The sequence below is a fragment of the Mauremys mutica genome, chromosome 5 (genome assembly GCF_020497125.1).
Source record: "Mauremys mutica isolate MM-2020 ecotype Southern chromosome 5, ASM2049712v1, whole genome shotgun sequence".
In the NCBI taxonomy this organism is placed as follows: Eukaryota; Metazoa; Chordata; order Testudines; family Geoemydidae; genus Mauremys; species Mauremys mutica.
The window spans coordinates 67,886,352-67,903,578 of record NC_059076.1 but is presented as its reverse complement, the minus strand read 5'-3'; the positions used below and the strand labels follow the sequence as shown (position 1 = coordinate 67,903,578).

The 17,227-nt window shown below is 38.6% G+C and overlaps 1 long non-coding RNA gene across 1 annotated transcript; it reads left to right on the top strand.

The window, feature by feature from the left end:
- The first annotated feature begins 5,893 nt into the window (after positions 1-5,893).
- LOC123371290 lies at positions 5,894-14,015 on the top strand. Its single transcript, XR_006579750.1, has 3 exons — positions 5,894-5,948; positions 8,421-8,506; positions 13,966-14,015. It is a non-coding gene; the product is annotated as an uncharacterized LOC123371290 (long non-coding RNA).
- The last annotated feature ends 3,212 nt before the right edge of the window (positions 14,016-17,227 follow it).

The following is a 17,227-nucleotide window of genomic DNA, read 5'->3' as shown; positions in this document are numbered from 1 at the left end:
CTGTTGGTCTGTATAAAATGTCTTTTTGATAAAAGTGTGTAGGCTGCATAGATTAATAGAATTTGCAATAAGCTGTAATGAAGATACCTAGAAACTTCTAGACCAGACATCCTGGCCTATTTCCTCTGTGATGCTGAAAGCAACCTTTAAGACCCTTACTCAGAAAAGTAATAATAGGAGACAAACCTACGCAAATGTCTAGGGACTTTTTGAATGTTTACTAACCTTTCACCTAGTTAGGGTACAAAGGAGGGTATTTTTGACCACAAATGTAACACATACACCCGCAAGCTGTCATTAGTACGCAAACAAAAGGTCAGCCAATGAAAACAGGTACCCTCACCTTTCCATGGGGGAAAGACAAATTTGGGCATAGGAGGAAGGATTTCTCCCTATAAAAAGGGTGGCAATCCTCCATTAGGGCAGGCGATACACCCATCCTTCTATTCTCCATCGCCTCACCCTGCCTACACCTACGAAAGCTGTCAACTACTGATAAGTCGTAGTGTTGTGTCCTTTCACAGCTGTAAGTATGAAATAATTCTTAATTTCTACTTCACCTCTAAAGCATCTATGCTAAGAAGGGTTTAACTTTAACCAGTTTCTTTATAACTATACTTCCTCTAGCAAAGGTGTGAAATCTTCTGAGTGCTATTGCTGCAAAGTGCATTTAGAACTGTGTAATATCATATCATATCTCTTAAAGAACTGTGATATTTTGTAACTTTGTAATCTCATACTGCTTTTAACATTTTACATTTACTTCTTGTTTTATTGATTTTAAATAAAAGGTCTTGTTTGACTAAACTCTGTCTCTGTCTAAATTCCTGTAATATACCCCAATCTCCTTGTATTAAATTCTGTGAAGCCTGATTCAAGACGAACTTTTATCTTCTGATCACACATATTGGCGAGCCATACCCATATTATTAATACCTATCACTTATTATTAATATTACTAATTAATTAGAAAATTAATTATTAAATAAAACTAAATTAGGTGGATAAATTCCACTGTCCCTATTAACCCTCCCCAAATCAGGCTACACATTAGTCCTATTTTGTGGCTAATATCAACATTATTAAAGAACAAAAGCTTACACATTGTGAATTATAATAATGTAATGTTTCCAAAAGTTCATGTATTTTCTCAACGAGGGGGGGGTCATTATTTATCACCTCTGTTAGGGTATTTCTGAGATGCAGACTAGATTTTTTTTTTTAGTGGCTGTTTTATAGGTATTTGCATCATAAATTGACTTAACTGTTCTGTTTAGTCCTACTCTTTGTTAAGAATTATTATTGTGACTCTTTCTTTGGGATTTTATTGCTTATTCTCTAATATTCTTACATCCCTTTAGGATTCCATGGTTCCATTTTTTTGGAAGACTGTGTTGATTCCAACCTTTTATAGGGTGTCTGTTCTGATGCATTATCCTTCAGCTGACGTTTACAAATATTTTCTGCTTAGTTTAATACCCAGGGAGTGCAAAATATACTTTGCTCACAATGAGCTAATGAGATTACTTACCTGAGTAAAGTGATTTACAGATATTAAAGATAGCTTGTTTTTTACTGAGCACTTCTATAAAACTTTTCATTTTCAAACCCCACAGAGGAAGTCAGTGTCAGCACTGGGTTGGAATGAGGTTTTCTGGCACTTGTTATTGAACTCAGACCACTAGACTTGCCTCTCTTCCATTTCCTTATACAGTGGTGCCTGGTCTTTTTTAAGCAAGTCTGTCATTTTAACGTATTTAACACATTAAAAAACTCATGATTAATTAATTTTAAAAGTACCAGCTATGAAACCCTATTGGCAGGATGATTTGGATAGAATTACAGTACCTCTTTGCTTAGCTTCAAAACGATATTTTATATGCAATGGAAAGGCCTGTTTGTGCTGGATGCATATTCATAGGACTTCAGCATTGGTTGGGGCAGAAAGGAATCAGTGTAAATAGCAACCAAAGCTGGCCAGTGTGAATGGAAAGGATTAGTGGAGTCTAGGCAGCATATTATTTCACTGCCCCCTAAAGATGGAAGAAGCCTCTATGTGTCAACACCACACTAATGGGGCTCCCTCTAATTTCAGGGGGTTGGCAAGGGGAAGGCTGGGGGATGGAGGGCTGAAGCCAGGGAGCAGTCATTCTACACAGTATGTTCCCCAGCTAAACCATCAGATATTTCAGTGGAAAATCCATTTCAAACTAATGCTACTGGGAAAACAGTAGCTTCTGGCTCCATGGCTTCTGTCCCATTGGTTGTATGTATATATGTAAAGAGGAGAAGTGTAGCGCTATTGCTTTGCAACCAGTGGTAGCCAAGTTCACAAGTGAGACTGCTGTGCCAGAAGGATTAGTGTGGAATAGATGGCATTCCACATGAGTGGTTCATGATGTACAAGGCTGTGGTTGGATTTTCCTAATGACTTCAGTAGTCTCTGGCAGTTTAGGGCCTGATTCTGAACCATTAAAGTCAATAGGAGTTTTGCTACTGACTTCAACTAAGGTCGGGGCTCTTGCATGCCACCCCCACTTTCCGTCCCTCCTGGTATGGAATGACTGAAAAGTGTACCTAGTAACGATCTTCAAGCCTCGCCCTTCCAGCTCAAACCTGCACCATCTTAATAATCTATTGTGTGGCTCCCAAAATTCCACACATCCTTCCTCTCTCATGGCAGAACTGCACTGGTTCTTCTGCCAGGTTTCCTTCAGCACCCACAAAGGCAGGGGTAGGATTTTCTCCCTTTTTTGTATGATCAAATGGAGAATGAATTAGAAATCATGTAGTGTATGTATTATACATTTTATGTATTCATGTTCAATGGATGCAGTTGAATGGATTCCAATACGTGAACTGCTGTGCATCACCATTTTATAAAGCAGCAATGTTTAACTTAATCAGAAGTAAATGTACACTGCTGTGAACATTAAAATACTGCTGGCTAGGTTTGTTGGGGTGCACTTTGCTGCTTTTATAGCTCAATTTATATGCTGAATCTTTTACCTTAAGAACTATTAACTTGAACTTACTGTACAGGATTTTTATTTTAATAGCTCAAGGCCTGATTCTGATCTCATTTCCACAAGTCATGAGTAACTCCACCAAAGTCAGGTGCATTACATCATTGTGAAAATTCTGTAAGATCAGAATCAGGCTCCTTTCCTTTACACTATCATTTTAAATGAATATTCTGCTATGATTTTACCTTTTTTAATATACTGCACAAACCACGGTTATTTCTAATTTCTAAAGCAGCATATTAATTTTTACTGCAAAGACTTATCAGGAACTCAAGGTTGCACATTAAGATTTTATTTTTAAATATAATATTCCAAGAGAAAAAAGAGAGAGCAGAATATAGTGTTGTTTTCATACAGGTTGCTCAGTATCATTCTGAATGAAGTTCTAAACAAACAACAGGTACAACTTTTTTCCTTACATACTTAATAGCAGCATGTGGTCTATTCCTTTGTGACTGCATAACCACATTGTTTTTGTTGCTGTTACTTTCATTTTTATAACACATTTTATAAAACAACACTTTAAACTTTGTCCAAAGACGGCGCACCATCCTTAAGTACTTATGCATGTCACTTTACTCACTTAAGTAGTCCCACACTGGGTATTTGCATAGTCAAGTCCATTTGAGTGTCCTTAAATATATCAACTCATTGGCAGGAGTGATGGGCAGAGATAGAATTCTAGCAGTTGAGTCAATTATACTTTTATCTCACATGAATTATCTGATTAGTCCAATAGTTAAGGTTTGTGATTTTGGGAGGGTACTGAATGGTTCTGGAACAACTATTCTACCCTCCCAAACTGCTTATATTCTGGATTTTGCAAAGCCATTGCAACATTTGGTTAGCATTTTCCTCAACCTAACATTAACAGTCAGTGATGAAATGGGTTCCAATGGTGTGATGATCCTGTTATCTTGGGTAATAAATTTGCAAGAAAACTTTAATGGAAAAATAGAACGTATGTCTTTGTTATGTGACAAGTTTGACAACTAAGCCTGCTTGTAGATAGGTAACATTAAATGTAATATCCTGCAATAACTAGAGATTTTTTCATATTTCCTTTTAAACTCTTTTACTTGCTTCAGGCGGAACCAATTGTTTTGCCCTGACCTCCATTTCTAGGTTATAACAAGAAAAGCTAAGTCATAAATAGAATCACTGCTGATTACTGGGAAGGTTTGATAGTGGATTTACTTTTAAGATTTTTCCCCCTAGGATAAGCCAGGAAACTGAATAGCTATTGTGCCAAAGAAGAGCAAATCATGGAGCTCTCTGCATTTAAAGAACTTTGAAAGTATAGTGACAAGAATTCTTCTTGCCCTGAGCATTGATGGCACTGGATTAATATATCCCATTTCATTCAGTCATAGGTGGTGCCTGCAATTTAATCTCCATCTCTGTGTTTAACATTTACAGCAATGTGAGGGGACAGGAACATCATGTACCTGTAAATGAAGACAATATGAAGAAAGTAATGATGTCATTGCTATCAAACAATATCAATGTTGATAAATGCAAAGTAATATACACTGGAAAACATAATCCCAACTATACATACAAAATGATGGGGTCTAAATTAGCTGTTACCACTCAAGTTTTCTGAACATCCTATGCAGCGGCAGTCAAAAAAGCAAACAGAATGTTGGGAATAATTAAGAAAAGGCTAGATAATAAGACAGAAAATATCATATTGCCTTTGTATAAATCCATGGTACGCCCATATCTTGAATACTGCATGCCGATATGGTTGCCCCATCTCAAAAAAGATATATTGGAATTTGAAAAGGTTCAGAAAAGGGCAACAAAAATTATTAGGGGTATGGAAAGGCTGCCATATGAGGAGAGATTAATAAGACTGGGACTTTTTAGCTTGGAAAAGAGACGACTATGGGAGGATATGATAGAGGTCTATAAAATCATGACTGGATTGGAGAAAGTAAATAAGGAAGTGTTATTTACTCCTTCTCATAACACAAGAACTAGGGGTCACCAAATGAAATTAATAGGCCAGAGGTTTAAAACAAACAAAAGGAAGCACTTTTTCACAGAATGCACAGTCAACCTTTGGAGCTCCTTGCCAGAGAATGTTGTGAAGGCCAAAACTATAAAAGGTTCAAAAAAGAACTAGATAAGTTCATGGAGGATAGGTCCATCAATGGCTATTAGCCAGGATGGGCAGGGATGGTGTCCCTAGTCTCTGTTTGCCAGAACCTGGGAATGGGTGACAAGGGATGGATCACCTGATGATTATCTGTTCTGTCATTCCCTCTGGGGCACCTGGCATTGGCCACTGTTGGAAGACAGAATACAGATGAATCTTTGGTCTGACCCAGTATGGCTGTTCTTATATACGAATACCTTGGAACACAAGTTCATATACCACCGCTCCCAGAGGTAAGACTACAGGTTAAGAATTTTGGCTGTTCAGCTCATCCAAAAACCAGTGGCCATTGCCATCTTTGATTATGATGTTGTTCAACAATTGTCACCCTTTTGAGACTTTCCTACTTGGAAATTTGACTTGCGTTGTTGAACAATTTTCACATAAATTTTCTCAGGTGGTATTTCTAAGGAACAATATAAAAACATTGTGTCTTCCCACTAATTTGGACAGACTGCCAAGAAGAAAGGTATTTGGAGATACGTCCTGGTCCCTTGTATCCTCATTTCTGTCTATGCCTAGTTAATCCTGTAAAACTGATGGAGAATTTTTTTTTAATGTCAAATCCACAAAGTGTTCTTTGTCCCAGCAGACTGTACCCCATTTTTGTTCTAAAGCATTATAGTACATATAAGAAATACTCTAGTTAACTATGACCCTTATGCAAGCATTTTGACACTATCATTTCAGGTAGTGTTGAGACAGGATATTCACCAACTCAGAAAATGGAAACTGACCTTGAGTCACACTTTTTAAAGGTTAGTCACTGCAGATATAATATTTAACCCTCAGGATGCTGGCATTTGCCAAGCTAGCATCCAGAAGAATGCTTAGGAGAATGCTGAGAGCCCCCAGAGTGTTAATTATTCAGTTCCAAAGAACTTGCAGTATTGCTGTATTCATGTATACCAGCAGAAATAAACTCTTGTACTTGTAACTAGCTAATCATCTATCATTCATAGTGTATACTGTGCATATATATTACTGGATATAAAAGATACATGAGATTGCTTCCATTGTTTTGATTTGCCTTCTGGCAAGCAACAGAAAGAATGTGAAAAAATAGTCAGACAAAGAAGATTTCCTCATCCATGTTTTCAATAATTTAATGATCCACCTTCTTGCACAAATCAGCGAGTCCTATGAGGAAGTCTTATCTAATCAATAAATTACTGCTGAGTAAAAAGTCTACCCGCATTTAGGAAAGCTGTAAAATCTTCCTATTTGACAAAGTTTTGCCAGAATAATCAAAGTAACATTCACAGCAGTAACTGTTCCCCTCTCCCCTCCCAAATAAACACCCCAAAATAAAAACTTCCCCAAGAAGAGCTTCTATAACCCAACAAAGAAGAAGAGGCAGAGACTCCATGTAGTCCCCTAGGGGTTTAAGTATTGCCAGTCTATTCTACAAGGGAAGGCACTCAAATACTATGGTGATGGGTATCCATATAAAACCCTAAGATAGAGAAAGACCAATCCAAGTGGATGGAGCAGATTGCTCACGTACCAAGTCCCAGGAGCAGTCACAGAGACAGAGTCTGACAGAGACAGTCTCTCCAGAGTGCCTTCTGGCATTGTGTGGCTCCATGCTACCTCTTAGTTAGGGCTGCAACTTAAAAGACATCATCTAACTCCAGGTAAGTATCTCAGTATTTGACCTATTATTATCATTAACTTGCAAAACCTTGCTCTTGCAGATTTAAAAATGTGTTTTGTGCACAAATCAATAACTGCATAACAAATAGCTGTGTATATAAGCGCATTTTGCAGTTACAGTGTGTGTACATTTTGTGTAGCCTTTGGAAATCTGATTCTGAATGTCAAGTTACATGAAAATAAGTCACATTATGCCACTGGAATTCTTTGGGTATATGTTGTATGTTGCACCAAATTTTAAAACATTGTACATGAATGCTTCCTCATTGTTATTTCCATGGATGGACAGTAAACAAAGGGTTTTTAACACAGTGCATCAAGGTGACTTCAGGTACATTTTCAGAACAAATACACACACACCCCTCTCAAAAGAACTATTAGGACACAGTCAGTGTGGTTGTAGTGATTACAGTAAAGGATTGGGAACCAGGAAACTTCTGAATGCTAATCCTTGCTGAGCCACAGACTTCCTTCTATTTTCTTGGGAAAACAATTATTTACTAGAGGGGAAACCATGTTGCGTCTGAGTGGTGCTTTACTGAATAAAAAAGTTACAAATAGTATCCAAATAACTAGAGTTGGATTGGTGCTGAAATCCTCAACTTACCCCGACACTGCATCCAAAATACCAGTGGCTAATTAGGAAAGTTACTCCACTTAGTTCCTACAAAAAAAAAAAGATCAGCTTTCAGTGCCTAGAGAAGTGACCTCAAAACGACTAAGTGGGTTTACTTTGCATATTGCCTTGGTTTCAGTCAGTATCATAGTCATAGCAAGGATGGGAGACGTGAAGGAACTGATAAATGAGAGGACATGATAGAAAACAAAATCAGCCTTGAGAAGAGAAATAACAAAGGGCACATTTTCACGAGTAATAACTTGAACTGGGTCTGCAAAGGGAAAAAATGCATTTGCACCTATTGCACACCAAAACATGAATTTCCAGTAGGAAAAATAAAGGTAATTGAGTGTGTAAAGGAGTAAATTAATCAGGCAATTGCTTGTTCTATACTTAGAGTCCCATCTTTACACACACATTTTTGTAGAGTGGCTCCACAAGTGTGCACTGCAACATTTAGAGGTGTAAATAAAGGAAGAAATACTGGGGAAGATACATATTTTGGCAACTCTCTGTAGACTTCCTGGATAGATAGGCTAGAATCCTCCAGAATGTGGGTATGGCAGGAACTTGGCATGTTGATTAGCTGTTTGAAGCTATTTAAGTGATTTCAGTTGTGGGCAAGCAACCTGGTAGGACATACCCACAGTTACTGTCTGAGAGTGGAACCAATGGGAACTCAAGGGGATGGGGACTTTATAAATAGGAGAAGTGGGAGCTAGACTGGAGGATTCAGCAGTGGAGCAGTCCAGAAACCAGAAGGGTCTGCCATTAAGATTGTGTTCCAGGGACTTTGGCAGTTTTGTTGGATTAGAGTTCAGCTCACTCATCCTACTAGAGAAGAGGAGGAGGACTGGAATTTTCTGGAGGCTGTGAAAATTGCATACTGATGTTTCAAAGACTCAAGGCGAGTTTAAAGGAGACTAGGGACCTATCTCTTCTTCCCAATTTTTAGGAATTGGCATGCCCTGCAGCAGGGTTGGACACCAGTCTACAGAGACTGAGGAGAGTAAATCCACCAGAAAAGAGCCTTAGAAGAGGGTGTGTACATAATTATATGTTTAATTTAAACCTGTGGTAATAACAAGTAGTAAAATTTGGGGAACATCCTTCTGAAAATGTAAACAAGTGTTGTTTTTGACAATTGTTTCAAGAGTTATAAGTAAACTTATGCATTCCTTTATGTATAGCTATTTAGTAACTGCAACAAAGAATCCTGTGGCACCTTATAGACTAACAGACGTTTTGCAGCATGAGCTTTCGTGGGTGAATACCCACTTCTTCAGATGCAAGTGCATCTATTTAGTAACTGTTTTCCTTTAGAGATTTTATGTGACTATCCTTCTACCAAAGATGTAACTCTTTATATTATATATACTCAAAGTCCTGAAAAGACTGAACTCTCATCTGTGCCACAGCATAGAGGTTAGCTGAGGTATAGAAAAGGGGAAAGAAACATTATACTTAACATTAGAATAGTGCTTTCCCCAAGCCTGTTACAGGTGCACCATAGCCATATCTCAAAATGTATCCCCATTCTTCTTGGTTCAGGCAGGGAGCAGGTTCTAGTCAGGCCTGGGATGCTCTGCTACAGGCGAGTGTGGTCCGTTGTGGGAATATTTCCTTGAGGGGCATAAGCAGGGTCTAAGCTGCCAGGGTGAATTAGCAGTCACCCTAGAAATAACTGATCTATGGCAGTTGGAGAGAATTACACCATGTCAGGGGTCTACCCTCACTTGAAACTGGGCGGTTTCAAAGTGAGGACCCGCATGTCTTCCCCCCACCCCAAAATCCTAGGGTAGGTCTCCCCTTCGGCTGCCACCACCCGGTCAATTCCGTGAGCCGGGACACCCCTGTTTCCCCCCTTGGGAACACAGATCAATTCACAGAGGAGGAACCTTCCCCCTCCCCCCTCTCTCCAGCTTGCTCTGAAGACAGAGATGCCTGGATTCAAACGCCTTGAATCTCTACACACAGGGAAGCAGCCCACTTCCCCCTCCCCTTCCCCTGAATTTCCCCAAGGGAAGGAATTAACCAAGTCCAAAGAAAAGAAAAGAATTTATTAAAGAATAAAAAGAAAAATACAGAATCTCTATGAGCCCAAGCTGGACACTCATAGGGTATAACCTTATCAATCTCTGGAGAGAATCCCCTCTCCCCCTTTTCTCAGTAAAAGCAATATCAGCAAACAGGAATAAAGCATTTCCTTTAGCAAACACACAACTGCAAATATAGAAATCAAATCATAAGACTAATTTGCCTTTCTAATTAATACTCACTATTAATTAGTAGAAACTACTCCAGGAGAACTTGGAGACATGACTGTCCTCTGTTAGATTCAAGAACAGTTCTCACAAAGACAAAGGCTTCCCTCCACAGAGATTTGAAAAAATCTTATCTCTGATTGGTCCTCTGGTCAGGTGGTCACCAGGTACTACATGTTAACCCTTTACAGGTAAAACAGACCTTAACCCTTAACTATCTGTTTATGACACGCCCCCCAAATCGCCAACAGTGGGAACTACTGGTGGTGATTTCCTCCTAGCACTGTAACATAAACAGATAAACAAAACACATGCACTATTACATATACTACTAAGTATGTAAACAACAAGATATTTGACACTGAAGAAGACTTTGTATGTATTTGAGCGGACATACTTGGCAACGTTGTTGCCCATCCCCTCCCAGTGGAAGGAATGTTTTTAATCTGTTTTTGCTTTGTTGACCCCAGAATGCCCACTGGGATGTCAGGGCCCAAGCTTAAGAGCTTGTCCCAGTACTTAGTTGGAACTACCAACTGTTTTTGAGGATGCTGGCCTTTCTGGTGTCCACCAGAAAGAATGTCCTTATATAAAAGTCCTTGTTTTAGAACAAACTGGAATTGGGTAGAAGAGCTGAGAGGGAGATTTGTATTGCCTGGCTCCAGAGGATTTGAAAAGACACAGGGAAAAAAAAATCTGGCTGGAGGGTTTCTGTCTCCCCCCCCCCAAACCTGTTTTCCCTGTTGGATGGGAATGTACTTTGTAGAGCACTTCCCCCCACCTTAGGAATCCTGAGTGATACCTGATATCACAAAGGAAGGACACACCTCTAGGGAAGAGTTTTTCCTCAGCATAGCCAGCAGAGAAAAAAACCTCCTCCTAACCCTGAAAACTGCTTGAAACTTGCCTTTTCCTCAAGCTGCCTGTCCAAGCAACAAGAACGAAAATATGCTTCCAACAAAGCCTGCTGGAAAACTAAATTGCCTCCAGCCAACCTGGCTGAAACTGTAAACTGCCTCTGCTGTGAGTTGCTGTACTCAGCAGCCCAGCTGAAAGGCTGCTGCTAACAATACCCCTGAGAAAAATCTGGTCTATTCCTCAGGGATTTGTGTTCTACTGTCTTCTGATCCTTTCAAAAGACACAGGGAGAAAAAAAAACCTGGCTGGAGGGTTTCTCTCTCCAACCCCCAAACCTGCTTTTCCTGTTGGATGGGAATGTACTTTGGCGAGCACTTCCCCCCACCTCAGGAATACTGAGTGGTACCTGGTATCACAATGGACGCAAGTACTGTAACAGAAAGCCCTGCAAAAAACTGAAAATACTTGTAACCCTGAAACTGCCTCAGAGTGCCTCTGGTAGAAAAGCCTTGCCTCTCTCTCTGGGTCCGAAACACCACTGCCACCATGTCAGGGGTCTACCCTCACTTGAAACTGGGCGGTTTCAAAGTGAGGACCCGCATGTCTTCCCCCCACCCCAAAATCCTAGGGTAGGTCTCCCCTTCGGCTGCCACCACCCGGTCAATTCCGTGGGCCGGGACACCCCTGTTTCCCCCCTTGGGAACACAGATCAATTCACAGAGGAGGAACCTTCCCCCTCCCCCCTCTCTCCAGCTTGCTCTGAAGACAGAGATGCCTGGATTCAAACGCCTTGAATCTCTACACACAGGGAAGCAGCCCACTTCCCCCTCCCCTTCCCCTGAATTTCCCCAAGGGAAGGAATTAACCAAGTCCAAAGAAAAGAAAAGAATTTATTAAAGAATAAAAAGAAAAATACAGAATCTCTATGAGCCCAAGCTGGACACTCATAGGGTATAACCTTATCAATCTCTGGAGAGAATCCCCTCTCCCCCTTTTCTCAGTAAAAGCAATATCAGCAAACAGGAATAAAGCATTTCCTTTAGCAAACACACAACTGCAAATATAGAAATCAAATCATAAGACTAATTTGCCTTTCTAATTAATACTCACTATTAATTAGTAGAAACTACTCCAGGAGAACTTGGAGACATGACTGTCCTCTGTTAGATTCAAGAACAGTTCTCACAAAGACAAAGGCTTCCCTCCACAGAGATTTGAAAAAATCTTATCTCTGATTGGTCCTCTGGTCAGGTGGTCACCAGGTACTACATGTTAACCCTTTACAGGTAAAACAGACCTTAACCCTTAACTATCTGTTTATGACACACCAGCATTCCTTCATCAACACTACTTGCAAATATGGCTCCTCTGGCCTCATAGGAGTGTACATCTTCCTAAAATATGGCAGAAAATTATCACTAGTCCCATGTTGGCATTGTGAATATGTTGTGAAACCTTTCCCTGCACTGAACCGCACCTTACATCACAGGTAGACCCATTGAAAATAAATGTCTACTTACTTGTGATTTAAGGTACAATTCTGGATCGTATACACTGCCAGTTTATGTATTGTTTTATGAAGGACTGGCCTTTATTGTCCTGAGAGCCAGGAAGTAAAGTATCCATATAGATTGTTCATTTAAGTCGTTTACAAATCCTGCTGTGTGTTTTTACTGCATGCTCAATATTGGCAATGATGTCTGATGAAATATGTCCTATCTGTGCAGTGGACTTTCTCCCCTCCAATGGCTATTTCTTTTCCAACCAAGCTACCCATTTGTGCCATGAATACCAAGATTTGGGCAGGATTCCTATAGTCTTTTACAGAAAGAGTGTGATATACATCCTCTACTGGCGCTAACATAATCCTCATAACATAAAAGCCTCAGTGCTTAAATTAGAGCCACTGCTCTCATTCAGTCCTGCTCCACACTGTCCACATTCAAAGACAAGCTGGTGGAATTCTGCAGTGTCTAAAAAGAGAACATACATAGCCAGAAAAGGAAGAAACTGGGACACGGACACTCCATGAAATACTGCTAAATACTGTTCCAAGTATTTGGTGATTACTAGGAGGATAGAGCAAGGCAATGGCAAGGCTATGCTGCAGAGGGAGGAGTGAGCAGGGGAGGAAGACAGATTGTAAGGATTATCTCCCTGCATGGATGACCCAAGGTCCATGGTGAAAGAGCTAGGTGATGCACTCAGTTTTCAAGGCATCCACGCATTTATGGGCACATACCTCCAGCCTGTCTATGCAGGTCACAAACCCTTCTCTCCAGAGGGTTGATACATCAGAAACTCTACACAGTTCTCTGCATGGAGTTTTCCAGATAAGTTTTGCTCTTTCACATACATTTCTGCAGCAGGAGTGATAGGATTCAGGTTCTGGATGATATATAAGCATTTGCTGCATAGCATTAAGCTATATCTTGAATGTACATAACATAAAGTGCGCTGCATATTACAAATTCTGCTACCTATGCAACTGAAGTTCTTGGTCATATAACTGGATGGGGAAGGTTGCCAGTTCCATCAGAGAGAGCATTTGAGAGTGTTACTATTTCTATTTTCTTCATTCCATCAGCCAGCACCAGTAATATGCCATTTTTCAGAAGGGATTCCTTTCTTTTAAGTAACATTTTTCTAGTGATTCTTGATAGCTGGGTTGGAGCCCCTTTAAAATGGGACCTATACTGTATAACATTAAGAAAACTAAATATACAGAAAAGGGTCTCCTGAGATTCTTTCAAAAGAGCATGTGCTTCATTTACAATAAATTGATATACAAATATATGGTATTGCTTCTCTACCTAACAAATGCCGTTTCATTGGCAATTTTTTCAAGGGAAAATTATGCATAATTCACTGCACAGTCATGGTAAAAAAAAATAGATAATTTCATTTTATGGTCATGACAACCTGTGGATCCCTGCTGCCAAGCATTAACAGTTCATTAGTTAGCTTTGATCTAGTCCTGTTTCAAAGAAGATTAGATCAAAGTGAATTAGCGAACGGCTAACACATGGCAGCTGATCATAGAAAACTAACAAACTATTAATGTGTGGCAGTGGGGATCCATATAAATGGCAAAATTCACACTTCTGTAGCACCATAATAAAATCATACCCTTAGCAATAATACACACCCCAAAATACTAGTTCAGTGTAGTGCTGAATCTGAATTAAAACATACATAATCCTAAATTAATTTTAAAATTAAATAATGTTATCATTAGTTCATAAAGGTTCAATATTATTATTTAAGAAGAGATGTAAACAAATGTAACTGTCAAATTGCATTACATTGAAATTTGATAGTTGCTTGAGTAACTATTAAATATTTAATTTTAACATGTAATTTGTTTTACTATTGCAGGTATGAAAATCCAGTGATATGAATGAATGGAATATGAACCAGTGTGCACCAGCAACATATAGCAATATTTTTGCTATTGTATGTAAAAACTTGCTAAAAGAACAAATACTGGGAAGTTGCAGAATTTTTCTCAGTCATTGTTTTTAGATAGCAATTGCCAAACATTTATTTATTTCTGAGGTCAGATATATTACTCAAAAAAATGATCTTATACATCAAATCTGCTGGTCAAGTTCTTAGGTTTTCCATTTTCTTGGGCTATAAATAATTGTACATGCAGTAACTTTCTCAATTTACTTCCCTTTTCCTGTAGTGACTGTCAGTTGTTTGATCATCAAGACTGGTCATCAGATGGCAAATAAATAATCCATTTCTCTCTTCAATTCATTCTCCCCTATCCCACTTCTTCCTCATAATTCAACTTTTAGCTAATTACATTTTGTGCTACTTCAGTGAAACTGGCAGGACTACCTCAAGCCACTAGAGTTACGATACAGACTACTACTGGGCTGTGTGAAAATTACTATAGCTGAGATAGTGTATCTGAGCAATCATTATAGGCCTGATCCAAGGATCACTGAAGTCAATGGAAAAACTCCATGAGCTCTCTCTTCATACATCTGTGTGATAGGTCCCCTGTGGTATTCAAATAGCTAGGGATCTCTAATCTCTCTTGAAATAACTAAACTACTATGAATTTACAGCCCTTCCTTCAGAGTCTGGGAACAGACCGCATACATTCATAGATTCCAAAGCCTGAAGGAACCATTGTGATTATCTAGTCTGACTTCCTGTATAACATGAGCCATAGAACTTCCCCAAAATAATTCCTAGAGCATATTTGTTAGAAAAACATACAATCTTAATTTTAAAATTGCCAGTTATGGAGCTCCACCATGACCCTTAGCAATTTGGTACAATGGTTAATTTATCTCACTGTTAAAGATTTATTTCTAGTCTGGATTCAGCTTCCAGTCATCGGATCATGTTATACCTTTCTGTGCTAGATTGAAGAGCTCTTTATATAAATATTTTCCCTCACAGATTCTTATTGATTGTAATCAAATCATCATCTCTTTAAAAAGCTAAATAGACTGACCTCCTCCAATCTATTACAAGGCATGTTTTCTAATACTTTAATACTTCTCATAGCTATTTTCTGCACCATTCCAATTTATCAATATCCCTCTTCAATTGTGGATACGAGAACTGGACATAGTATTCCAGCAGCACTTTCACTAGTGCCAAATACAGAGGTAAAATAACCTCTCTACTCCTACTTAAGATCTCCCTGTTTATGCATCCAAGGATTGCATTTGCCCTTTTGGCCACAGCTTCACACTGGAAGTTCACATTCAGCTGATTATCCACCACAACCCCCAAATTTTTCCCAAGTCACTGTTTCTGAGGATAGAGCATCCTGTAAGTATGGTCTACATTCTTTGTTCCTAGGTATATACATTTACATTTAGCCATATTAAAATGCATATTGTTTGCTTGCAGGGACCATCTACTGGCGCCACTCAAAGCTTTGTTGAATGTCATAAGTGTTCCTGACCCTCCAAGTCTGTCATATGAGCTGCTGCCATAGCAAAGTTTAGAAGCCAAAACAGGACAAAAACCAAAAGGATTTCAATGAGCTTTCTGTTGTTCTACCTACAGATGTAGCCACCATTTACAATGTGTTTGGAAGGATGGATGGATATATGGTCCTTTATAAAGCTAGGGAGAAATTTTTCAACAGAACATTTTTATCAGAAGGCACTGATTTATTAAAATTGAAATTTTTCATATGAAAGGGACAGTTTCAAAGAATTTTTCAATATGAAAAATTGTTGAAAAAAGATTTGACATTTTTAAAATGAAAAATTATAGTTTTGCTGTTTGAAATATCTTTTCCTTTACAAATTTAAGCTAATTATAATTTTAAAAAATGGTTGAAATCTAAACAATGTTTTGAATGACTGAAATGATTTTTTTCCCCTAGTTTGCAAACATTTTTGAGATTTTGAATTATCCTGATTTGGAACTGGAAAATTTTTCAATGTATCACATTTTTTTGCACAACGGGAAAACTGTTTCTTGCCCAGCTCTAGTCCTTTAGGTTTTTCCTCCCACAAAGTGGTTCTTATCTACCATCACCTTTCTCTCCCAAAATTTTAAGCTCATCTGGCACCTCTAGCTTTAGGAATAGGTCCCTATTGGTTCCCATGCTGTCACACCATTGGCGGAAGCACAAAATGCAAAAGGTGAATGCATACTTAAGAGACAGGAGCAGTTGTTAAAGGTTTTTTTTTTTGGTTTTTTTTTTAGTTAAAAAGTCTCATTGCATTCCAATTAATCCTATCCTTAATTCACAGATTTAAGTATTTTGTTTTAAATACTGTATATTGTAGAACTCTCACGTAACAGTTCATAACAGTAAGGAAGATCACACTTTCATTCTCTGTGGATGCTAATAAAATATATTTTTAAAAATAAACTGATAAGCTATTTAAAATAAGTAAGCTATAGCTGAAAATACCACATTGCAACATTGTTGTTGAGCAACTTCCTATGCAAGGAGAAATCTTGGATCTCCAATCAAGAGTCCACATACCAGGCGAGGCAGTTCTAAAGACATTTGTTTCCAACTATTCTGCCCAAAGTAGCAAAGGAAAACTTGTTACTCGGGGCTGAGGAGTACACAGCAGTTTGGATCATCTGAGAACACAGAAAAGAAAAGCAAAAGATTCCAGACTGTGAGCATCAACTGCGAAGAGTGGATGCCAACCTCCCATCAACTCAATAGCTTACCTCAGAACAAAACAACTGCATATAAATTCTCTAGTTTTGTGGATTAAGATGGTTCTTAAGTTTTAATCAGTTTCTGGGGTTTAGTTGGGGTAGTTTGTTATCAATTAAATGGGCAATTGCTTAAGGTGAATAATAGAGGATAAATAAAATGTGGTCTTTGAATTGTAGCATCTCATTAATAGACCAGAAGAAATCCTGAAAAAGGATGGAAAGCATTCTAATAAATGAGCTGAAAAAGCCGCTCTTTGATTTTGCAAGTCTTTGCCTTTTTTATAATTAAGAGGTACATTAACCCCCTTCCTCCTCTTTCACAATACTCAGTTCTCAAGTCACTGATTGAGAAACAAGTGTTTTGACAAAGATAATGCTATTTGTTCAATTGATTAATATTATTTTCTTTCCTATATTTTTTCCATGTATTGTGTCAATAAACCCAGCTCATTGGGCAGATTCTCAGCAACATACA